The sequence below is a fragment of the Bos grunniens genome, chromosome 4, assembly GCF_055505025.1.
Source record: "Bos grunniens cultivar Pamir isolate PY7600 chromosome 4, Bosgru_T2T1.0, whole genome shotgun sequence".
NCBI classification, from domain to species: Eukaryota; Metazoa; Chordata; class Mammalia; order Artiodactyla; family Bovidae; genus Bos; species Bos grunniens.
Genome location: NC_141168.1, coordinates 45,148,094 through 45,173,350, shown reverse-complemented (window position 1 = coordinate 45,173,350; position 25,257 = coordinate 45,148,094). Strand labels below are relative to the sequence as shown.

At 41.1% G+C, this 25,257-nt stretch overlaps 1 long non-coding RNA gene across 1 annotated transcript in view; it reads left to right on the top strand.

Moving 5' to 3' along the window:
* The window catches only part of LOC147374033 (uncharacterized), a 37,973-nt gene extending 20,916 nt beyond the window's left edge, over window positions 1-17,057 (top strand). Inside the window, exon 3 of the long non-coding RNA XR_015162345.1 lies at window positions 13,826-17,057. This is a non-coding gene — a long non-coding RNA (uncharacterized LOC147374033). The remainder of the gene's footprint in view (window positions 1-13,825) is intronic.
* The last annotated feature ends 8,200 nt before the right edge of the window (window positions 17,058-25,257 follow it).

Here is a 25,257-nt window from a genome sequence, read left to right as displayed (position 1 = left end):
GGAATAGGGGCGTCGAGGTCTTTCTGGCTACTTCCTGCTGAACTGGGATGGCAAGGGGTATTGGGCCTCCCCCTCTTTCTAGTCTCAAGCCTCAGAGTCCTTATAGCGGTGTCCATCTAAGGGTGTGTGATATTTTCCGTGGTCGACTGTAGTTTTATATCTTTGTTGAACTGGCACTGCATGTTGTAGCTTGTTGACCTGGGCAGAGACAAAACAGGTTAGACAATTGACAGTACATGGAGTAATCATGAGCATCATCAATATAGCATAACAAGGACTAGTAGGGGCATTAGTCAATTTTAAATTCACACGGCCAGGATGGCTCGCTCAAGTCCCTCCTTGTTCAGGGATCAGAAGATCTATCTCCTGTCTGTTTTGGAGTACAGGCTCTGTCAAGCTGTGTTAGCTCTTTAGAGTTATCCTGAGAATGGCATTCATTTGTAGTTCTGAATAGGTATCTGAGCTCTCCTAGGGGCTCACAGGTGTATTGAGTGTCCTCTTCTGTTTTCTTCCACGGCTTGACTTGTGAGTAGTGAATCCAGGAGTCATGTCCTGGTACCTTGATTGCTGTGCATACACTCCCATGACAGTCATAAGTTTTCTTCCAAGGAGTAAGTGTCTTTTAATTTCATGGCTGCAGTCACCATCTGAAGTGATTTTGGAGCCCCAGAAAATAAAGTCTGACACTGTTTCCACTGTTTCCCCATCTATTTCCCATGAGGTGATGGGACCAGATGCCATGATCTTTGTTTTCTGAATGTTGAGCTTTAAGCCAACTTTTTCACTTTCCCCTTTCACTTTCATCAAGAGGCTTTTTAGTTCCTCTTCACTTTCTGCCATAAGGATGGTGTCATCTGCATATCTGAGGTTATTGATATTGAGATCATTAGGGTGGGTCATTAATCCAATGTGACTGTGTTCTTATAAAAAGGAAATGATAAAGGGACACAGGGAGAACTTGGCCTTCTGAAAGCCAAGGAGAGAAGCTTGGAACTGATCCTTCCCTGGTGTTTGAGGAAGTGTGACTCTGCCTGATTTCAGACTTCTAGTCTTTGAAACAGTGAGACAGTATATGTCTCCTGTTTAAGCCAGCCAGTCTGTGGTCTTTTGTTATGGCAGCTCCAGCAGATGAATGTGCTGTGTTTTCCTGAATGACCTTGACTGTGAGTTCTCAGTGTACGAGGGATTTGACTACATAAGATATAATCACAGCTCGAGGTGGTAAGTGCTGGAAGGATACCTCCTGTGGAGGAGATTTTGATACAGGGAAGAGGGGCTCTTGGAAGTGATAGGAAGACTTCAAACCTTCCTATCTCTCTTGCCCAACCTTGAGTGACGTTCTCGAGGATGACTAAGAGAGAGCTGGGATATAAAATGAGATCAAAGGAAGAGCGTCCCCTTGGCCTGGTGACATGGCAGGGTTTATGCCACTAGTGTGCTGTCACGGGATGTGAGATCCCCAGGTTACTAAATGTTCCTTTACAGGAGGACTTTAAACAGCTACACAGATCCAGTTTTATTATGTCATGGTTTTATTTTAAGCAGTCTTCTTTTAAGTAGTCTCATCTTTTTTTTTTTTTCAAGTACAAAGAACTTAGATATAGGCATTATTATGGCTAAGTTTTCATGCATATTTGTATTTGTGTTTTAGAATAAATTAGTTCCAGTGTAACCTTAAATGTCACAATACATTTAACTTATTTTTTACTGCTGAGGCCATCTCTCTTCAGGGGGAGAGACCAGAAGAGGCATGTTCAGGAGAGTCACCAACTACTAGGGGTGTGTGTCTAGGGCAAGTCCACACCATCCCTTGCCACTAGGGAGAGGCAAATGGACACAAGAGTGCCTTATAAAGGCAGGTAGTGTAACTGTCCGTCACTGGCACTGAAAACTGTCCATATGACTAGAGTGAAACAAAGTCTTTTGGGTTTTTAGCTGTGAAAGATGGAAAGTTCTGGCAGAATGGAAGAGTCAGATGGAAGAGTCAGGCAGAAGGAAAGTGCGTTTCTGCACTGCCCTCATTCTAGAAGACCCACCTATTCAGAGGGAAAAATACCCTGCGAGGCCAATCACTGACATGACGTCTGTTGTCTCGGATACTGGACACAGGTTAACCTCCTCTGCTAGAGTGGGGGCCACTCCTGTGGCCACAGCAGCCACCAACAGCTGCTTGGCTGGATTTCATGGTTCTGCTGCAGTGGCTCTAAATAAGTGGATTATTTACTGAAACACCACCAAGGCAGGTCCCTCTTGTCTGGTTAGGATTCCACACCTGAGCCATGGTAGTAAGTGCTGCAAAGCATTTCTACTGGGAGACAGACGTGGGCAGCTTTTGGTGTCACGCACATGGAACCATGGTTGATGTGTGCAAACTGTGATAAAGACCATGGGCCTCGGGCATGTGTTGCTACATTCAATTTGTTTCTGACAAGTACTTACAACTTCTGATTGTCAGAGACAAACACTTGCATTTCAGACTCTACCCTGGGGACTTGGCATAGAATGTATATTTACATTGTTCATCTAGAAAATAATATTCCTTTCCTTATTTATAATAAAGTTTAAAGTTGGGGAAAACTTTTAGACAATTTACCTTCACAAGATTCAGTTCAGTTCAGTCGCTCAGTCTTGTCTGACTCTTTGCGACCCCATGAATCGCAGCACTCCAGGCCTCCCTGTCCATCACCAACTCCTGGAGTTCACTCAGACTCATGTCCATCGAGTCAGTGATGCCATCCAGCCATCTCATCCTCTGTTGTCCCCTTCTCCTCCTGCCCCCTATCCCTCCCAGCATCAGAGTCTTTTCCAATGAGTCAACTCTTCACATGAGGCGGCCAAAGTATTGGAGTTCCAGCTTTAGCATCATTCCTTCCAAAGAAATCCCAGGGCTGATCTCCTTCAGAATGGACTGGTTAGGTCTCCTTGCAGTCCAAGGGACTCTCAAGAGTCTTCTCCAACACCACAGTTCAAAAGCATCGATTCTTTGGCACTCAGCCTTCTTCATAGTCCAACTCTCACATCCATACATGACGACTGGAAAAACCATAGCCTTGACTAGACGAACCTTTGTTGGCAAAGTAATATCTCTGCTTTTGAATATGCCGTCTAGGTTGGTCATAACTTTCCTTCCAAGGAGTAAGCGTCTTTTAATTTCATGGCTGCAGTCACCATCTGCAGTGATTTTGGAGCCCCCAAAAATAAAGTCTGACACTGTTTCCACTGTTTCCCCATCTATTTCCCATGAAGTGATGGGACTGGATGATTAAAAGAGCAAAATAAAACCCTACCTTTTTACTTGTCACATGTTAATCTTTTTTATAGACAACATCTTCAGATACAATATACGTACCATTCACCCATTTAAAGCATATAGTTTGAAGGTTTTTAGTGTATTCACAAAGTAGTACATCCATGGAGATCAATTTTCCAACATTTTGGTCACTCCAAAAAGATACCTGTACCCCTTAGCTGTTCGTCCACTTTTATCCCAATATTGCACCTCCCCAGCGACCCCATCCCCACCCTCCACCTCTGACTCACTGGTCCTCAGCCTTTGGCAGCCACTCATTTATATTCTGTCTTTACTGCCAACTCTGCATATTTTATGTAAATGGAATTGTACTGTATATGTTGTCTGTGACTGGTTTCTTTCACTTGGTATGTTTTCAAGGTTCAACCATGTAATAGCCTAGGTCAGAAATGTGTTTCTTTTTATGGTCAAGTAATATTCTATTTTATGGATATATCACTTTTTGTCCTTCTGTTCATGCTTTAACGAACATTTGAGTTGTTCCCACTTTTTGCCTGTTGTGAATAATGATGCTATAATATTCATATACAAATTTTGGGGTGGGCACGTTTTCATTTCTCTTGGATCTATATACCAAGGAGCAGAAATGCTTGTTCACATGATATCTCTATGCTTAACCTTTTGACGAACTTCTGCACTGTTCTCCAAAGTGACTCTACCAGTTTACATTCCCACCAGCAGTGTATGAGGGTTCTACTTGCTCTACATTCTTGCCAACCTGACACTGACTTTTTGATGCTGGCCGTCTTGGAGAATGCAAAGTAGCATCTTTTGTGTTTTTAATTTTCATCTTCTCAATGGCTAACATTGTTTAACATCTTATCATGTACTTATTGGTCATATACATATCTTCTTTGGAGAAATTCTATTCAGATCCTTTGCCAACTTTAAAATTTGGATTGTCCTTTTATTCACATCATAATCTTTGCAGTATTTTTTGAAATGTTTCCTGTGTTATTTTCATGGAAGATTTATGGATCTTTCTTCTTTCCCAGAAGTCATGAGAATGGCTGAAATATTAGGCAAGCACTCTCTCTCTCACACACACAAAACATATAAAATTTAATTACTAGAATGTGACTTTTAGCATATATATCAAATATTGAGTCAGCTGTTCTATGGGCTACTGTTTTCTAGGCCATGTCATCATTCACTTTCCTCACACGTAGCTATCTGAGCTTTGTGTTGGTGAGATAATAAATTAGTACAGAATCACTGAAGAGTGATTAGACAGTATTACTCTAAATTAAAGGGCTTCCTTGGTGGCTCAGGGATAAAAAATCTACCTGCCAATGCAGGAGACGTAGATTTGATCCCTGGTCTGGGAAGATCCCCTGGAGAAGGAAATGACAACCCATTCCAGTATTCTTGCCTGGGAAATCCCATGAACAGAGGAGCCTGGTGGGCTACAAGTCCATGGCGTTGCAAAGAGTCAGAAACAACTTAGCAACTGAACAACAACAATCTAAATATATATTTTTTTATTTCTTTATTTAAAATCTTCCTACAGATATCAGTTCAGTTCGGTCGCTCAGTCGTGTCTGACTCTTTGTGACCCCATGAATCGCAGCACGCCAGGCCTCCCTGACCATCATATGTGCAAGTACTTATTCGCAAAAATGTTGACCACATTTTGGAAATAGCAGAAGAGTGGAGAAAACTTAGAGTTTCATAGCTAGCAGAGAAGGTAAATTATTTATGGATCATCCCTATACTATGAACTATTGAAAAGAAAAGAAAAGAAGGAAAAAAAGAAATAGTGTAATCTCCAAACATATTAATTTAAAAATAACACAAGGTACAGAACAGTGGATAACAGAAAAAGATCTGTGTAAAATGGAGCTACCTATACATGTTGTTAAGTTGCTAAGTGGTGTCCAACTCTTTGCAACCCCATGGACTGTAGCCCACCAGGCATCTCTGTCCATGGGATTTCCCAGGCAAGAATACTGAAGCGGGTTGCCATTTCCTTCTTCAGGGGATCTTCCCCACCCAGGGATAGAACCTGTGTCTCCTGCATTGGCAGATGAATTCTTTACCACTGACCCACCAGGAAAGCCCACCTGTACATATACCTGCCTGCTGCTGCTGCTAAGTCGCTTCAGTCGTGTCCGACTCTGTGCGACCCCATAGACAGCAGCGGACCAGGCTCCCCCGTCCCTGGGATTCTCTAGGCAAGAACACTGGAGTGGGTTGCCATTTCCTTCTCCAATGCGTGAAAGTGAAAAGTGAAAGTGAAGTCGCTCAGTCGTGTCCAACTCGTAGCGACCCCATGGACTGCAGCCTACCAGGCTCCTGCGTCCATGGGATTTTCCAGGCAAGAGTACTGGAGTGGCTTGCCATTGCCTTCTCCAGATATACCTGCCTGTGTATGTACAAAATATTTCTGAAAGCATACACTCCTGTCTGTTACCAAGAGAATGTTCATAGGCACCGGAGGGAAATGGGTGTATTATTCACTATATATCCATTTGATTATTGCATTTTATTGCAGCATGTATTATTTAAGTAAAATATTTTTAACATACATTTAAATAGTCAGGATACTTTTCAAGTTTTGAGACTGTTGTAGAATTCTAACAGATTAAATTTGGTTTCCTTTACCTAACTTAGCAATTATCTGCAGAACCAGTCTTGTCCCATCTCTGCCTCAACTTCTCCCACCCCCACTGCATTTATTGTACAATGAATTCCCAGACCTCATCTCATTTCACCTATTTTCAATTTTTTTTTTTTTTTTTTTGCTGTGATGCTTGGCTTGTGGGGCTTCCCTCGTGGCTCAGCTGGTAAAGAATCCGCCTGCAATGTGGGAGATCTGGTTCAATCCCTGGGTTGGGAAGATCCCCTGGAGAAGGGAATGGCTACCCACTCCAGTATTCTGGCCTGGAGAATTCCATGGACTATATAGTCCATGGGGTCGCAAAGATCTGGACATGACTGAGCGACTTTCACTTCACTTTGGCTTGTGAGATTTTAATTCCTTGACCAGGGATTGAACCCAGCCCTCAGGAGTGAGAGTGAAGAGTCATAATTCCCTGGACTGCCAGGGAATTCTCCCCATTTTCAATCTTATCTAACAGATAAGAGTCTTTTTAAACAGAATAAATGATCTTTAACTAATACTTACACTGATTATTAGCAGTTTCCACCATTAACATATGTCTGCCAAGGTTTAAATCTTCCCAGATGTCTCATCAATGTTCTATCTAGTGGGCTTGTAAGGTCCAAACTTTGTGCTGACTCATGTTTCTCTCATCATTCTAATTTTCCTGTTCACCTTCCCTCTCATCTTTTTTTTTTTTTTTCCTTGCAATTTATTTGTTGAAGAAACTGGAACATTTGTCTCGTGGTTTCCCAATTATTGGACATCACTGCCTTCATCCTTGTGTTCAAGTTGGCCGTATTCCTGCTTCCTGTCTGTTTCCACCTGACCTGATCTGTTCAGGTCAGTTTCCTCTGCTGGAAGGAATCCTTGCTGACTGTGTCACTGTGTTCTCCCCCAACGCCATGGGGAGGAGCGGAATCGCCTCCCTAACATTGAGTGTGGCCAGAGGTACAGCTGAGGTCACCTGATCTACGCCTTATAAAATGACCCACCAGCTGTTTACCTAAGGGTAAACAGCCACTGGTTATTATTGTCATAGCTATCTCACTAGGAATTTCAAGGCAGTTATAGTCTATTCTATTCTTTCTGTATGTTTTGGCTTAAATATTTCAACTGAGATACCATTCTTAAGACAGCAAGATTAAAAAAAAAAAGAAAAAAGAAAGCTGAATGTGTTTTTCCTTACTCAAAACAGTTTTCACAAGTCGTAGGAGGATGAGGAAACACAGGAAACTTGTGTATTTTGGCATAATTGTTGTGGGGGCTGAGCCCCTGCAGGCTGTAATCCACTGTGATGTTAATGAAGACCTGTTGTGTGCCCCTGGCATGTCATATCAGACAAAACCCTGGCAACTGGGGATAAGAAAGAGATCACTTTAGCTCTGCCTGATGCCATCAAATGGAAAAGGGAAGGAGCCCACCAGTGTTAGGATGAAGAATGGAGAGCCACAATTTGCCCAACTCCAACAGAGCTCTGTCCTCTAGTCCCTGGTTTTTCAAAAGCATATGCTTATGAACTCGCAGGATAACTTAACTGGGCTTGGAGAGAATTGCCTGATATCCCTATATTTAAAGAAATGTGTCTGCTTATGTTGCATTTAAGAGTTTCAGTCCACAAATTCTGGTGTGTAATGAATGTGACATTATTTATTCATCCTTGAACACCATTTCTTTTTTGAGTCCTTCAATTTATGAAACTTAATGCTTGACAACACAGGGTCTCCTCACCCTTGCCTTTGTTTCCCAGAGGATGTCCTGGGCTTAAGGACTGAGGATTTTCGTAGTGGTTTTCTGGGCTGGTAGCCACGGAAGAATTCTTAATTCTGCCTCTTCTTTGATTGTGGACACACATTGTCATGACTGTTCTTTAAAGTTCATGACCCTTCTCCCGTTTCTAGTTCTGAACTTCTGAATCTGGCTGAACTTCCTTATATTTCTATGTTATTTGGGGGGCAGACAGGAAACCGTTTACATTTCTCTGACAATTGGTGGCTAGAAGTGGTCCCAGACTATTCTAGGCTGCTACTCCCTTGAGAGGCTGGAAGTGGGACAGGGAGGGTGGGATTGTCAAGGTTCTGCCCTCGGGTTCCCCAGACTTTTCCAGCTTGTTCTTGTCTCCTCCTTGTCCTGCCTTGATGTGGAATCAGACTCAGCCCCCACATCAATTATGCCAAAATATTCAAGCTTCCTGTGCTTTCTCATCTCTTTCTTCCTCCTACAACATGGAGAATATTTTTCCCATTCTGGAGGGCAAGGAGAGTCATCCCGTATTTGTTGACTTTTGTGTACTGTCTCTTTTGTGTTTTGTGCTCTTCTATAAAAGCACTTCTTAGACATAAAAATGTATCATCCTCTAATTCAAATGTCAAAAGGGGAGCAGAAGGAAACATCAGGAATAAAATATGCTTCAGTGAATATAGCAAAACAGGACCCCAGCATATTTGTTGTGCAGGTTGCTACACCTCGAAAGAGGGGCTGCTGTTCTGTTCTACAGATGATTAGAACATCCAGATGCCCTGTGGCCATTCAGTTCCTGCAAATAAGAAGCCTGGAAGTCCAGAGCAGGGAGCCATGGGCAAAACAATTTCTGTCACAAGGATTTTTTTTTTATTAATTAATTTTAAATGGAGGACAATCACTTCACAACACTGTGGTGGCCCCTGCCACACAATTACATGGACCAGCCATGGGCACACACACGTCCCCCTGTCCTGAACCCCCCTCCCCCCTCCCTCCTCACTCCATCCCTCTGAGTTGTCCCAGAGCACCGGCTTTGAGTGCCCTGCTTCATGCATCAGACTCGAACTTGCAAGGATGTTTTTAAATTTCCTTTCATCATTCATTTTTTTCTGTTGTTGAGATGCGTGTGGAAAGCTGTTACTTGTAGGGAGCAGCAGAAAGGCCAGAAGTATTTAAACATCCACAAAAAAGACGTGGTGAAAGTTTGGACCAAGGAGAAAGGTGCCTTCCGGGTTGTGAAGTAGAAGGAACTAGTTACAGACAGAACCACAGTTCACCTAAGAATGGATTCCATTCCCCTGGGTCCACGGGGCCCCAGGGGCTCTGCCAGACCCTTCACTTAACAGCTACAGAACTAAACACATTGGATTTTTACTGTGTGACAGCACATGGCTGAATTCTTCACAGGGGTTAATCTATTTATTCTTCACAACCTGAGAGAAGTGACACAAACAGTCGAACATCACGGAGCAGGGAGGAGCTGACTTCAGCGCACGTCTGCCTGACTCGTGGGCCCACGTTCCTCACTCTCCAGCGAGCGGCATTGCTCGTTGTCATTGGCAGATGCAGATGGGTCGCCTGTGTGGCACCAGGCTCTGGAGGACACCAGCTCCCATGGAGTGTCTGTGTGCTTGGATGTGGGGAGAGGTTCTTCACGTCACTTCAGAGAGCATGTCTGGGATTTTAAACAGCAGGGATGATAGGTGGAACCATGTTTAGCCAAGACAGGGACTGGGTAAAACATAAACATTTGTCCTGTGCCAGAGAGCAAATGAGACTGCTATTTACACTTTGACCTCAAGAATTTTATTATTTTTTTTTCTTTTATTTCTTTTGATTTTTTTTTCTTTTTCCCATGTATGAATTTTACTTTTAATTAACCTTTTACAAAGACTGAGTAAGGACTTCTAAATTCCTGAAGGAAAAATTCTTTCCATCCTTGACATAATTTCCATGGCTGTCAGTCTTTTTAAACATTTTTTTTTATTTTTAAAATTATTTTTTGGGCAGCACCACCCAAAAAAAAAAGATGTGGGATCTTAGTTCTTTGACCAAGGATTGAACCCATGCCCCTTGCATTGGAAGTGTCGAGACTTAACCACTGGACCTCCAGAAGTCCCGGATGTCAGTCTTCCAACAACTATATCTCCCTCCTGCTTACAAAGGGTGTGTTATATGATAGGTCAAGATCACAGGGCTCCTAGAATTTAACTGCTACTCTAATGAAGATTTCAAAGTGCTTTTTATGGCTGCCATGTACTTCCTATACCCAAATACCACGTGCATTTGTTACTAGATGTACACATATAAAAGATGGCACCCAGGGGCAGAGAAATTGATGTCACACTATTATTTCAAATTTGTGTTTTCACAGCTTCATTATTACACCTAAAGGTATTTCCCTCTCCTTCATATTCTCATGACATCCATATAGCTGTTTTCTTTTAATGAAAACATACCATAGCATGTGAAGCAATATTATACTCAGAATTTAATAAAATTAAAAGAGAGAAAGAGAGTGTGTGTGTGTAGTAAAGTGGGAAAACAGAGGTTTAACATTGAGACACTGAATTCAAGCTCTTCCAGGTTCTAAGCATGTGCTCTTCATTTTGGACAGGTTAATTCTCTTTTCAGGTAAAAATAAAAATGCTTAACTAGATAACCTCCAATTAAACTCTTAATTTTAATGTCTATACTTTTCTGAAGTAAGATCCATTGGGAGAAAGTGGAAAACACAGGCATCCTGGATTTTGAGAACTAGTCTGTTATCGTGGAGCTGTGTGTCTTTTTGCACATTTATCCTAGTCTGGGGCTCAAAAGGTTTATTAACAACAACAACAACAAAAAAAAAAAATGGAGAGAATGAGTGGGGACTCAGGGGTCTCCAGGTGCCCTGTAAACTTTCAAAATACTTCATTCTACTACAGGCATTCCATCACTTTGTCAAAGGTATGGACTTTATTGTAAGCTGTATTTCTGAAAATTCATTTTAAATTCTAGATAAATCATGTGAGTCTCATATACAGGAATAATGCCATTTCTTTTCATAGTTCATTCCTGGGTTTATATAATTTTATGAATTTTACTCTGTTTTCATTTCTCAAGTGTGTGTTTGTGTTTGGCAATAATATAAATTTGGACATTTTTGTGGTGTGGATCAAAGACAAGTTTTTTTTTCTCTATATAAAACCAGAAGCTAGAAAAACTCTTGGTATTTAAAAGCAAATCATTAAATTTTTCTACATTATCAATAAGTACAGCTGATGGAGAGTTACTGCTCCATGGGGATAAGTAAGAATAACATAACAGGATGCCAATGTCTGTGATCATGCATACACCATTAACAGTGTCCTCCTTTATCCAAGACTTACAAGCCTTGAATAAATACCAAGTATAGAAGTAGTAGTCCCTGGAGAAGTGAATGGCTATCCACTCCAGTATTCTTGCCTGGAGAATTCCATGGCAGAGGAGCCTGGCAGGCTACAGTTCATGGGATTGAAAAGAGTCAGAGGGTGACTGAGTTACTAACACTTTTCTTAGAAGCAATAGTACCTCAAACATTCTTCAGGATTGCACCCCCTACTCCCACCCAATTTGAAAAAAATGGATTCAAGGAACACTTCTCAGTAAATAAAAATTGAAATAAATAAGCTCATCATCTGTTGTATTGGGGTAGTGACTGCCACATCTTTTTATCATCACAGTTGGCTTTTATGGTTGAGCCCCTAAATTCAAGCTATTCTCACTAATTTTTTAGGGAGCAATCATACAACCAAGTGGAGAGCTTTGTCTGCTCAGCCTGGGTTTTGTCAGTTTCTGTGCATCCTTCCATGCTTCTTGGGGGAGACTGTGCTTGAGGCAGCAGCGCTACCGGGTTGCGAGGCTGGGAGGGCCTCGTGAGTGCGTCACTTACAGATGTCGTCATGCTTATTCACTCCTAAAGGGAGAAATTGATTGTGAATCTATTTGGAATGAAAAGAATGAAAGGCAATGTGTTTTGAGAGAATTTTGCTCATGAAAACTTGTAATATAAACACAAATATTTATTGTATATCTGTCACTGACCTAGGTACTGAGGACAGAAAATCTACATCCCAGAGGATATTATGGCAAATTAGAATAATCAATTACTCTATTATAACTTGACTTTAATTATTCATATTGATTTGTGTCTCTTCATTTGTTACTCATTCAAAACATATTACTAAGGATAGCATAGTTCAGGGTAAGAAAATTTGATTGGGAAGCAAAAGACAGATTTATGGGACCAATCTAATCACTTGCCAAGTGACTTACATGTTACTCACAAGTCTGTTGGTTCTGCTGCTCTGGGCTGACAGGGAAGTTCTGCTTTGTGGATCTCTTAAACTTGGTGCATGGGTCTCTCATATACTTGGTGATTGTTGGGTGTGGACTTATTTAATATGGCCCCAATGTAGACAACTGGCTTTTCCTCCAGCAGACCAGCCCAGGTACATTTCATAGTGTGGTAGATTGATTGCAAAAATGGCTTCTGTTTTCCATGCTCTCCTGTATCCATATTGTTTTTATTAACTTTATTTTTTTTAATTATTTATTTTTAATTGGAGGATAATTGCTTTACATTGTAGTGATGGTTTCTGCCATACATCAACATGAATCAGTCATAGGTATACATGCCTCCTCCCTCTTGATCTCCCCCCTTCCCTGCTGCAACCTCCCACCCCATTCCACCGCTCTAGGTTGTCACAGAGTACCAGGCTGAGCTCCCTGCACTGTACAGCTGCTTCTCATCAGCTATCTGTTTTACACATGGTAATGTACATATTTCAGTGCTATTCTCTCAATTTGTCCTACCCTCTCCTTTCCCCACTGTGTCCATAAGTCTGTTCTCTATGTCCTGTCCCACAGTTTCATCAGTAGGATTTTTATCCATATTGTTGTGGAAGCTTTTTCATCTAGAGGTCAAGTGACTCTCCCCACTTCTTAAAAATGGACTACAAAATAGAATTCAAGAAATTGGAAGTGTTCAGCCTCTGGGCCCTCTGAGTCAAGCAGCTGTACTTCTGCATTCTCTCTTGCTTCTCTGCTTTTACCAGCTGCCCTCGCTGGACTTCCAGACATGTGTGATCAGGAAACCCAGGCAAGATCAGGAAACCGCACAGATCATCTTTAGTCAGCCCATGGCTGACACTTGAGTGAGGCTCACAAACTTGGCTCAGACCAGCAGAACTTCCCAGCTGACCCATAGATGTGAGGGAAATCAAATGCTTGTTGTCAGGTACCGCTGGAACACTTTAGTCATTTACTATACATTCATAGTGTGCAATGAGTAGTGACTACCCAGGTCCATCCACAGCCATGTAACAGGATGTACTCACATTCATCTTTGCCTGGACAAGACATAGTGGTGAGAGCAGGACCTCATGGTCTTTTCCCTATTAATGCTTTTCCTTGTGGTCTGACCTGCGACCTTAGCTTTGACCTGGATTTAGTTTCCTGGACTTTCTGGCTTCTTATTAGCAACTGTTTGCTGATTCTCATATATATATCTTTTCTTTCCCAACCTGATGGAATTCTCTATTCCTTCCTTACAGAAGAATGTGTCCCGTTTCTTGTTAAATTAGTCTCATTGCATTCCTACCCTGCTTAACTTTCATTTTCATTGATGAATGGGAAAAGTAGTACCTGCCTTTCCCAATATTACAAAGTTATTCCAGTGATCAAATGAAACGATTAGTTCAAATGGAGTTAATATTGGGTACCAGGAACTCTGTAGGACACCATCGTAACTGAATCCTGGATGCTGCCTCCAAATAAAGAAGGAAATGCACATATTTCATGTACTTCACAGATTTATCCTGATGTGAATGTGTCCTTTATTTCTTTTCCTCCTCCAAGTTCCATTGGAGTGGATTAATGTGAAAATGAGATTCTTTGTAATGGATAGAAATCTTTACTAACTAATCTTTCCTTATGTTAGGGAATGGACCCAAGATCAGTTACAGGGGGTGAGTAGTGGTTTCTGTCACAGTTTTTTTGGCTCTATCACCAGAATTTGCAAACATCTTGCAATTGAGGAAGGGAAACAATAAGTCCAATAGAAAGGAATATACATCAGCAGTCTCCTCAGCAGACTCCAAATGCTGACAGTAATAATTTCTTACTCTATTTTCTGTTTTGTTTTGTAGATGGAAGGTAGCTGGAAATGTCTCCATTTAGAAATTGAAAATACAATTTAGGAGTCATGTCTTGTAAGTGCTCACAAACACCAATTATTATTTTTTGAGCAATCTCATAAGAGGTATGCCAAGGAAATATTATGCAAAAGTATGACTAACTATGTGTAAAATTGTTCTAAATATTGCTGAAACTAGTGAAAAACTGGATTCACCCTAATTACCCAGCAATAAGAGATTGTTAAAATAATATATGGCACATCTAAATAATGAAACATTGCTGCTGCTGCTAAATCGCTTCAGTCATGTCTGACTCTGTGCGACCCCATAGATGGCAGTCCACCTGGCTCCTCCGTCCCTGGGATTCTCCAAACAAGAACACTGGAGTGGGTTGCCATTTCCTTCTCCAATGCATGGAAGTGAAAAGTGAAAGTGAAGTCACTCAGTCGTGTCTGACTCTTAGCGACCCCATGGACTGCAGCCTACCAGGCTCCTCCGTCCATGGGATTTTCCAGGCAAGAGTACCGGAGTGGGGTGCCATTGCCTTCTCCATGAAACATTATTAGCTATTAAATAATTTTTAATAGAAATCTCTTTGCTTTATATCTTCACTTGTTTTTCATTTGTATCAATATCTGAAAAATAATATATACAGTGTTAATAGTGTGTTTTCCTGGTGTTGGGATTTGGAATAATTTTAATGTACTTATTATATTACTGATAATGTATTGTGTAATTTTAAAATTTAAAAATCTGTGTAATATAAAAATAGAAAGACCACTAAATATATGGAAATAATTTTTCTTAACAGATGTTAAAGAAGAAAAGTTCCCAAAGTGTGTTAATCTATTCTCCACCCCCACCCCTCACCCCCACCACCCCCAACTTGCTAAATAAAAGAAAAGCTTTTAGTTCTATGTAGTAGAAGTAAAGAAAGACAAAGCCTTCATTTTAAACTGAGATGACCTTGGTTTAGTTTGAACTATACATACATACTCAGCACATAGCTTAGTTAAGAAAGCCCATTAGCTTTTAGCATTGCCAATATCACGGTTCTCTTTTCAAGGACACTCTTTGTAAGAAATATTTTCTTGGCCCTGGACATTAAGTAATTATTAACAGACATGTTGCACTTAATAGATTGTGGTCCCAGCTCTAGTTTATAAAAAACTTGACTGCAGCTCAAAAACACCTCATCATTTGGTGGGGCAACTTGCCCTAGAAACTAAGTTTGAGCCAGACTGGTCCTCACTTACTATGCTGGGCCCTTCTACACACACAGGGCTTGGTGATCCTATTTAGACTCGGGCCAGGGTGAGGAAAATTCAGATATGGCCAAAAGGGTCTTAAGACACAAAACCACTTTAGTAGGGAAATCTCTGGAATCTATCAGGAGCTCCAATTAAGCAAAAAGTAACTCTTCTTATGATATTTTTGCAACTCTGAGGGGACAAGCCATATTGACTTCAGTCTCTATCCTGATTGCACTTCTTTCCAACTGGCTTCTACCTCAACTTACATCAAACTTCTTGCGAGCACAGCCTCCACTGACTGACTTCCTCCTGAGTCCTCAGCTAAACTGGGTCTGATCTCTTCACCCAGCTGCACAGCTATCTGACTGGACAGGCTCCTTTGAAAGTGGTTGAAGAATTTCTGGTCATTCCCTTTCTTGTCATACTTATCACATTCAGCTTCCCTAAATCATTTTACAGCTCTGACCATACCTTCATTCATGAAGCTCCTGTGCTTTGGCACATGAAACTCTGGTTCTTATTTATATCAGTTCTTCTCTGCCTCTTCCATCTACCACTGAAATGTCACTGTTCTCAGACTTCCTGCTTTGGACTTCCTGCATTCCCACACTGTATGTTCTCTCTATTATTTCTGTGGACTGAATGCTTGTGTATTCAGATCCCGCAGATCACATCTGGACTCCTAACCCTCAAGGTGAGAGTATTAGGAAGTGGGTCTTTGGGGCATGAGGGCAGAGCTTCGTGAGTGGGATTAGTGCCCTTATGGAGAGAACCCAGGGAGCTCCCTGGCCTCTTTCACCATGTGAGGACACATGGTGAGGACCTATAAACAAAAGGGTTCTCCCTGTACCCCGTATCTGCAGGCACTCCTATCTTGGGCTCTCAGCCTCTGGAACTGAGGAATCAATGTCTGTTGTTTCTAGTCCATCCAGTCTGTGGACTTTCTGCGTACCAGGCTGAACGGACTAAGCTATCTTAGCTTCTCTTGACTGCAACATCCATCTTCATCTCCTGACTGACAGACTTCTGTCCTCCAGAGTTTCTTGTGAGTACCAGGTGGAAACTTTCATGTGCCTGCAGGACATTCCCACAGGGACATCTTACAATAGCTCCAGGTGGACCCATCACCTTCCCCACAAACCTCCCCACAATGCTGGTTTTCCCATGATCTCATCGTCAGCAGCATCCTGTCCTGAGGGGTCCCCTTTAACTCAACACAGCCTTCACTCCCCCATCTTCTCACCAACTTTGGCTCACTTTACTTCTGACACATGTCCTGTTTCACCTACTTCTTTGCCCATTACCACTGCCTTCTCTTCATTTGGAGTGCTCCTAAAGCCCTTGGTCTCATTTTTAACCTATTAGATACTCCCTCTTCAGATGACTGGTTCAGCTGCCCTGATGTCTTTCACAAACAAGCCTTGATCATATCCCTCTTCTCAAACACTTTGCTGGCTCCCTGCTGTCTGTACTATATGGTACCCTTCTTCAAGGCTGCTCCCAAGAGGACCCAGCAACACTCCTCTGCAGTGTCAGCTAACTTATGGGCAGCTTTGCCTCTCCATCCTGCTGCCCATGATCCTCCCTCTACTGGAAATATGTCTTTCTTCTCCTGTTTCTACTTATCCTAATCCAAGTCACCCTTCTTGACCTAACGAAGTCAACTAATGACCACAGAAATACTGGGACCTGGGGACAGTGGTCTGAATCCATTCCTATGCTGATTTACGGACATTTGGGGATTCCTAGAATTGCAAAATGACTTTCCTAAGTGAAACTATCTCATGACAGTTTTCAGCTGCTCTTGTGGGGGAGAGCAGAGAGCACCGAATAATGTGAGAAGAGAAATTACAGGGAATGACCGAACTCTACACACTGCCAATATTCCTTACCATGATCGTGTAAATGGGATCGCTTTTGTTATACAGTGCATTTTTAAGCACCATCATGGAGATTTTTGCTGTCAATAAATTTCTAAATGGAAATAATTAGAACCAGTTTTCCTAAGAGTTATTTCTCAAGCAATTTCCATGACTCCACAAGGCTTAAAAATAACTCACAGAATCGGACAATGGGGAATAAAGGAGAAGTTTATCATCTCCAGACAAGTGCAAATCCAATACATTCATAAGAACAAGTTAACATAATTGCAAAGTAAGATGCTAAGTGGAAGAGAGATGTGTGTGGAGAACAGGAGGAAACTAGAGTTCGTAAGCTGAGAGCAAGACTGATTTCTTCTACTAGCTAAAGAAATACATCATTTGATCCCATTGGGTCCCAATTTTGCTATCTAAAAATGATATTTAGGTATTCTTGCAAATCTAGTATACCATGAGTATTAACTTATTTCAATGCAGTTGTGTCTCTATTAACTGCTGTACTAGTTTCTGCTTGAGATTTAATCATAAATAACTCATGGTCATTTGCCTTCAGACAATTACACTCTAGTGAGGGAGAATGGTACTTACAAGTTCTATTCTCTAATAGAGGTGGATTGTCATTGGCTATATATCAGACACACAACCAGGAAAGGAGTCAGCTAACATATGCAAACATGAGTGAGTAAGGAACCATTCTCAGGCGACATCTACTTGTGGGTCTAGTGGTTGAACCTCAGGCTCTCTCACTTGGGACATGTTACATGCAATTTGTTTTTTAAATCAATGACTTTAATAAAGATATAACATTGGCTGGATGCTGAAGGAACAGTAAATATGATGAAAGACACTGCCCGGAGTATTAGTCTTCTAGGGCTGCTATAACAAAGTACCAAATGCTGCAGGGCTTAAACAACAAAAATTTATTCCTTACAGTTCAGGAGGCTGGAAATCAAGGTGTTGGCAGGACTGCTTCCTTCTGAGGCTTCTCTGCTCAACTTGCACACAGCCATCTTCTCCCTGTATCCTCACAGGACTCTCCTTCTGTGAGTGTCCCAAACCTAATCTCCTCTTCTTAGAAAGACACCAATCATACTGGATAAAGCCCATTGATATGACCGCATTTTAACTTGATTATCTCCTTAAAGGCCCTGTCTCCAAATGAGGTCACCTTCTTAGGTCGTAGGGGTTAGGAATTCAATGTATGGATTTTGGGGGGACACAATTCAACCTCTAGAATCCAGTATTAGAAGAAATAACTAATAAAGGGAGTCAATAAAAAAGGGAGTCACTTCCTAGTGAACAGTGAGGTGAAATAATTAAACACACCTGGATACAGGTCGCAACTTGGCACACATTCAGTTCAGTTCAGTTCAGTTGCTCAGTCGTGTCTGACTCTTTGCGACCCCATGAACCCCAGCACGCCAGGCCTTCCTGTCCATCACCAACTCCCAGAGTTCATCCAAACCCACGTCCATTGAGTTGGTGATGCCATCTAACCATCTCATCCTCTGTTGTCCCCTTCTCCTCCTTACCTCAATCTTTCCCAGTATCAGGTTCTTTTCAAGTGAGTCAGCTCTTTGTATTAGGTGGCCAAAGCACTGGAGTTTCAGCTTCACATCAGTTCTTCCAATGAACACCCAGGACTGATCTCCTTTAGGATGGACTGGTTGAATCTCCTTACAGTCCAAGGGACTCTCAAGAGTCTTCTCTAAGACCATAGTTCAAACGCATCAATTCTTCGGCACTCAGCTTTCTTTACAGTCCAACTCTCACATTCATATGTGACTACTGGAAAAACTGTAGCCTTGACTAGATGGACCTTTGGTGACAAAGTAATGTCTCTGCTTTTTAATGTGCTGTCTAGGTTGGTCATAACTTTCCTTCCAAAGAGTAAATATCTTTTAATTTCATGGCTGCAATCACCATCTGCAGTGATTTTGGAGCCTCCCAAAATAAAGTCAGCCACTGTTTCCACTGTTTCTCCATCTATTTGCCTTGAAGTGATGGGACCAGATGCCATGATCTTAATTTTCTGAATGTTGAGCTTTACGCCAACTTTTTCACTCTCCACTTTCACTTTCATCAAGAGGCTTTTTAGTTCCTCTTCACTTTCTGCCATAAGGGTGGTGTTATCTGCATATCTGAGGTTATTGATATTTCTCCCGGCAATCTTGATTCCAGCTTGTGCTTCATCCAGCCCAGGGTTTCTCATGATGTACTCTGCATAGAAGTTAAATAAGCAGGGTGACAATATACAGCCTTGACGTACTCCGTCTCCTATTTGGAACCAGTCTGTTGTTCCATGTCCAGTTCTAACTGTTGCTTCCTGACCTGTATACAGGTTTCTCAAGAGGCAGGTCAGGTGGTCTGGTATTCCCATCTCTTTCAGAATTTTCCACAGTTTATTGTGATCCACACAGTCAAAGGCTTTGGCATAGTCAATAAAGCAGAAATAGATGTTTTTCTGGAACTTTCTTTGTTTTTCAATGATCCAGTGGATGTTGGCAATTTGATCTCTAGTTCCTCTACCTTTTCTAAAACCAGCTTGAACATCTGGAAGTTCATAGTTCACATATTGCTGAAGTCTGGCTTGGAGAATTTTGAGCATTACTTTACTAGCGTGTGAGATGAGTGCAATTGTGCAGTAGTTTGAGCATTCTTTAGCATTGCCTTTCTTTGGGATTGGAATGAAAACTGACATTTTCCAGTCCTGTGGCCACTGCTGAGTTTTACAAATTTGCTGGCATATTGAGTGCAGCACTTTCACAGCATTATCTTTCAGGATTTGAAATAGCTCCACTGGAATTCCATCACCTCCACTAGCTTTGTTTGTAGTGATGCTTTCTAAGGTCCACTTGACTTCACATTCCAGGATGTCTGGCTCTAGGTGAGTGATCACACCATCGTGATTATCTGGGTTGTGAAGATCTTTTTTATACAGTCAGCAAAAACAAGACCAGGAGCTGACTGTGGCTCAGATCATAAACTCCTTATTGCCAAATTCAGACTTAAATTGAAGAAAGTGAGGAAAACCACTAGATCATTCAGGTATGACCTAAATCAAATCCCTTATGATTATACAGTAGAAGTGAGAAATAGATTTAAGGGACTAGATCTGATAGACAGAGTGCCTGATGAACTATGGAAGAGGTTCATGACACTGTACAGGAGACAGAGATCAAGACCATCCCCAAGAAAAAGAAATGCAAAGAGGCAAAATGGCTGTCTGAGGAGGCCTTACAAAGAGCTTTGAAAAGAAGAGAAGTGAAAAGCAAAGGAGGAAAGGAAAGATAAGGATCTGAATACAGAGTTCCAAAGAATAGCAAGGGGAGATAAGAAAGCCTTCCTCAGTGACCAATGCAAAGAAATAGAGGAAAACAATAGAATGGGAAAGACTAGAGATCTCTTCAAGAAAATTAGAGATACCAAGGGAACATTTCATGCAAAGATGGCCAAAATAAAGGACAGAAATAGTATGGACCTAACAAAAGCAGAAGATATTAAGAAGAGGTGGCAAGAATACCCAGAAGAACTGTACAAAAAAGATCTTCACGACACAGATAATCACACCACACATCAGCTGTGTATTATGTGGTGCTGCCAAGATTGGAGACTTACATCTGCAAAATGTGAGCAACAATCCTACATTAGACAGGAGTTTTAAGTTCAACTTCTGAGATAAGACCAGGAATATTAATAGTGTGCTTGTATAGAATATAACTTTGAACTTCCCCATCAAAAGTATAGACTAACTTTATTTTTCACCTTGGTCGCATAAAACTGAGATTAATCAGGTATGATGCGTGTATGCATACTAAGTCACTTCAGTTGTGTCTGACTCTTTGCGGCCCTGGACTGTAGCCTGCCAGGCTCCTCTCTCTGTAGAATTCTCCAGGAAAGAATACTGGAGTGAGTTGTCATGACCTTCTCCAGGGGATCTTCTAGATGTAGGGACTGACTCTGCATCTCTTATGTCTGCATTGACAGGCAGGTTCTTTACCATTAGTGCCACCTGGGAAGCCAAAGAAATGGCATAGGAGGAGTTTGTTTGATTTAATTATTGATTGAAACCTTATCTGAACTTAATTTTCCCAGGTATTATATAGAAATTTCATGCAAAAAACTATTTATCACTGGTAATGACTCAACAAATATTGCTGGGGAAAATACTAAATACTTTTTACTTCTCATAGCATTGTGTGTTTGATTCATTCTTAAGGAAGCAAACAAGATTTGGGGGAAAAAGGAGGATTTAAAAAAACCCTAGTGATTGTGGTAACTTGCACTCATTTATTTCATGTAGTTTGCATTGTTTCTATCAGAAAGCATTTATTTCTATGTATAATTGCTAGGTGGTTTTGAACACTAATTGTTATCATAATTTTTTTGAACACTGGGATTTTCATGAAGATATTAAGATTCCATTTTGAAATGCTACTTGACAAATTTTTGTTGATATCATTACAAATTTTATAAACCTCCTCCCCACCTATCCATTTAGGCTCAAAGTACATATACAGAAAAGAAGCATCTACTTTCAATATGTTCTGAAACAAGTCATAAGCATTAGGAAGCACAATGAGAGACCACATTCTGCTGTGGACAGAATCTGGGCACTGGAGTCAGGCACACATTCTTCCTTTTTGAGAATCATGGCTACTATTTATGTGTTTTCTCTTATGCACCAGGCAGTTATGAAGGGCAGACATCATGTTCCAAGTATAAGTGGGGAAACCAAAGATCTGACAGTTTGGGTTATTTGCATCAGCTCGCTAGCTGCCACTCCAGTATTCTTGCCTGGAGAATTCTTGCCTGGAGAATTCCATCTACAGAGAAGCCTGGCAGGCTATAGTTCATGGGGTGGCAAAGAATCGGACATGAATGAGCAACTATCACTCATTCACTCACTAGCTGAAAGGTAGGGAAGGTTAGAACCCAGTTTTCCAAACCCAAAGTTGGTACATCAAGCTTGAAACCCAGTTTCCGGCTTAGATGTCACTGTACAAGGGGCTTTAAAAAGGAAGAAAAAGCCTTCAAAATGAGCTAGTGCTGCAGAAAAGCATTGGTCTTTAAGGGAGTGGATTGCTGTGAGCTCAAGACTAACAAGTGATCTTACCTCCTGGATCTGCCACATGACACTCAGATCTGAGTTCTATGAAGTGAAAGGTGGGTACAACATGAAGAAACACATATAAGAACTATTTAACTAAGAATTTTTGTAATGCATTTGAAGCAAGTAGCTCACTTATATGACATCTTTAATGCAGATGGTGTTTCAGAGAGGGCAAGGGTCCCTTTGTCACCACCTACCCCTGTGCTCACTCCCAGGCAATGAATGATGATTGGTTGAAACTAATTATGACCAGCTATGGCAGTCGTGTTCCTGTTGGCCAGATTCTTGATTTAACAGTTTTCCTGACAGGCATTAGTGCTGCTCCACAGTATTTCTGGTTCTTCTCATTCTGGAACCTGGTTCAGCTGCAAGTCTACCTTACCATAAATGTATATGTGGTGTGCAGTTTGCTTCAGTCAATACAGTATGAGTAGAATCGATGTGTGCGATGCTGGCTGGAAGCTTCTAATGGTTGAGGCGAGAGTCTAAGTTCTTTCCTTTTGCTGTGGCAGTTGATATGGTTCCAGGAAGTGGACAACTCTCCATCTTGGGTCTCTGAGCGGGGAGGATATAGAACTGAGGTCCTGCTGAGTTCAGAGGAATATATAACAGTAAGAAGATATGGATCTTTGTGGTTCTCAGACACTAAAGCCCTAGGGCTGTGCTCTATCACAGCATTTCCTCATCTATCTTAATTGATGCCAGGACAGACTTGGCTGCTGTTCCCTCTTTTTTCTTTCAGACTGAAGTGATCATGATGCCTGGAGGTGTTGAAGCCATCTTGACAAGTGTGAGGAGAAGAGAAGATATTAAGACTTTTAAGTGGGACGATAAGAAGAGCTTGGGTCTTTGTTACCATCACTGAACAGATGACCAACTCCAGGTATTGCCCACCTTTTAAAATAATATTTGAGTTCTTGTAACTGGCATTTTCTATTACTGCAGTGAAACATGCTGCCCTCCGGCAGCTACACTGATGGACTGGCTGGTGGACTTAGGGCTGCATCCCGAGGAAGTGGCGCATAGTGGGGTTATTGTGTCCCTGGGGCCATGGTTGCAATACCTGATGGTGCCCAACCAGATGCAAGTGGGTCTGTGGGAGTCTGTGGGGAGGTGTGTGCAGTTACTATGTTTGGTGTGAGTGGTCCATTTGTGGATGACTCCATAAATTAGAGATGTGAGGGGAAACTGTAATTTCACCCTGGTTGGCCCAGCGGTAAAAAATTGGACTGCAATGTATGAGCCACAGGAGCTAAGTGTTCGATCCCTGGGTTAGGAAGATCCCCTGGAGGAGGGTATGGCAACCCACTCCAGTATTCTTGCCTGGAAAATCCCCATGGACAGAGAAGCCTAGTAAGTTACAGTCCATAGGGTCTAAAGAGTCAGGCGTGACTTAAGTGACTTACCAAGCATGCATGCATTAAATATCTTATGACATTTTTTGATCACTTGATGAAAGTAATAGATTAGGATGGTAAATGTAGGTTAATATTTCTAACAGCTGTGTTTTTGTCCAGTTCTTATATAAGTGCACATTATGCTTTTGATAGCATAATGTTTGGAGCATTAGCTTCATGGCTTTTAAATCTGTATCATTATTTTCATCAAAAGAGATGTTATTCTTCATATTCTTAAACAATTTTGCCCTAGACTTATGCTTACTTCACAATGATTATCATGCTTACCGTCATCTTTATTTTGTTCTTCTCTGTCTTTCCTATATTTTATGTTTATGTTTTCATATCATTTCATTTTTGGCCTATCTACTTTAACTATATATATATGTGTGTATATATATATATATGAGCAAAGAATTGTAATAGGATTAAAACAAATCCTATATATATTTGTATGAATCATAATTGGATTAAAACAAATCCCACATGGGATTTGTTTACAATTCTTTGCTCTTTTATATATAGCATTTAAAGCAATTGCTTGACATATGGTTGAAATTGATCACATTTGTTTTTTTTGAAATTAACTTTCTGGTCCAGGCATTGTACAGGATGCTAAGAGTAGTCCAGTAAATCATGCCATTTCAAACAATAACAACAACTATAACAAAACAAACAAAAAGCCAATAATGATGGGTTTTCTCTACTTATCAAAAGCACTAAAACATAATATTACCTTTGCAGATTTCTGGGAAGAGGTTGCATATATAAAACAAGCACTCGTCAGTAAGCTTGTTATTTGAACCAAAAGATCAACCCACATGAAAATTTTATTTTGTTTGAGTGGAACTGTGACAGTGTCACTCTGAACTAATGGTACTGGTGCTGCCATATTGCATGTGGAGGAGACATACTGAGCATTATTTTATTTCTTTAGAAAGAAATCATTATGCAAAAATTATGTCTTGGACTGAAATTTCTTATGTTTGGCAATAGTCCAGGAGAGAAAATTTTAATTCCAAGGGTAAATACTCTTCAAATTGGAGTTATTAATTAGAAGGCACATTGTCATCATAATTTAAATATGTTATTTATAACATAGCAGACAAGTGAAACTATTGTTTAAAAATTACCTGAAATGTGTCTCTCCAATTCTGCTCCAGGTTGGTTCTTTCATTCTTATTCCAGCCCAGTGGGAGTTCATAGAAAGGCCCTGCTGTTTGACATGCCATTTGGCTTTAAAAATAGGCTAAAAGTTAATCAGATCTATGTATTCATGCAAATGGATGCTATGGTTCAGGAAACCTGGTTTAGACAGAGTTATGGCACCCTCTCCAAAGTCACTGTGGAAGGTGACTGCAGTCATGAAATTAAAAGACACTTGCTCTTTGGAAGAAAAGCCAGGACAAACCTAAACAGCATATTAAAAAGCAGAGACATCACTTTGCTGACAAAGGTCCATCTAGTCAAAGCTATGGATTTTCCAGTAGTCATGTACAGATGTGAGAGTTGAACGGTAAAGAAGGCTGAGCCCTAAAGGATTGGTGCTTTTGAATTGTAGTGCAGAAGAAGACTCTTAATAGGAGTCACTTGGACAGCAAGGAGATCAAACCAGTCAATCCTGGAGGAAATCAACCCTGAATATTCATTGAAAGGACTGATGCTTAAGCTGAAGCTCCAATACTTTGGCCACCTGATTCAAAGAGCTGACATATTGGAAAAGACCCTGATGCTGCGAAAGACTGAGGGCAGGAGGAGAAGGGGGAGGAAGAGGATGAGATGTTTGGGTAGCACTACCAAC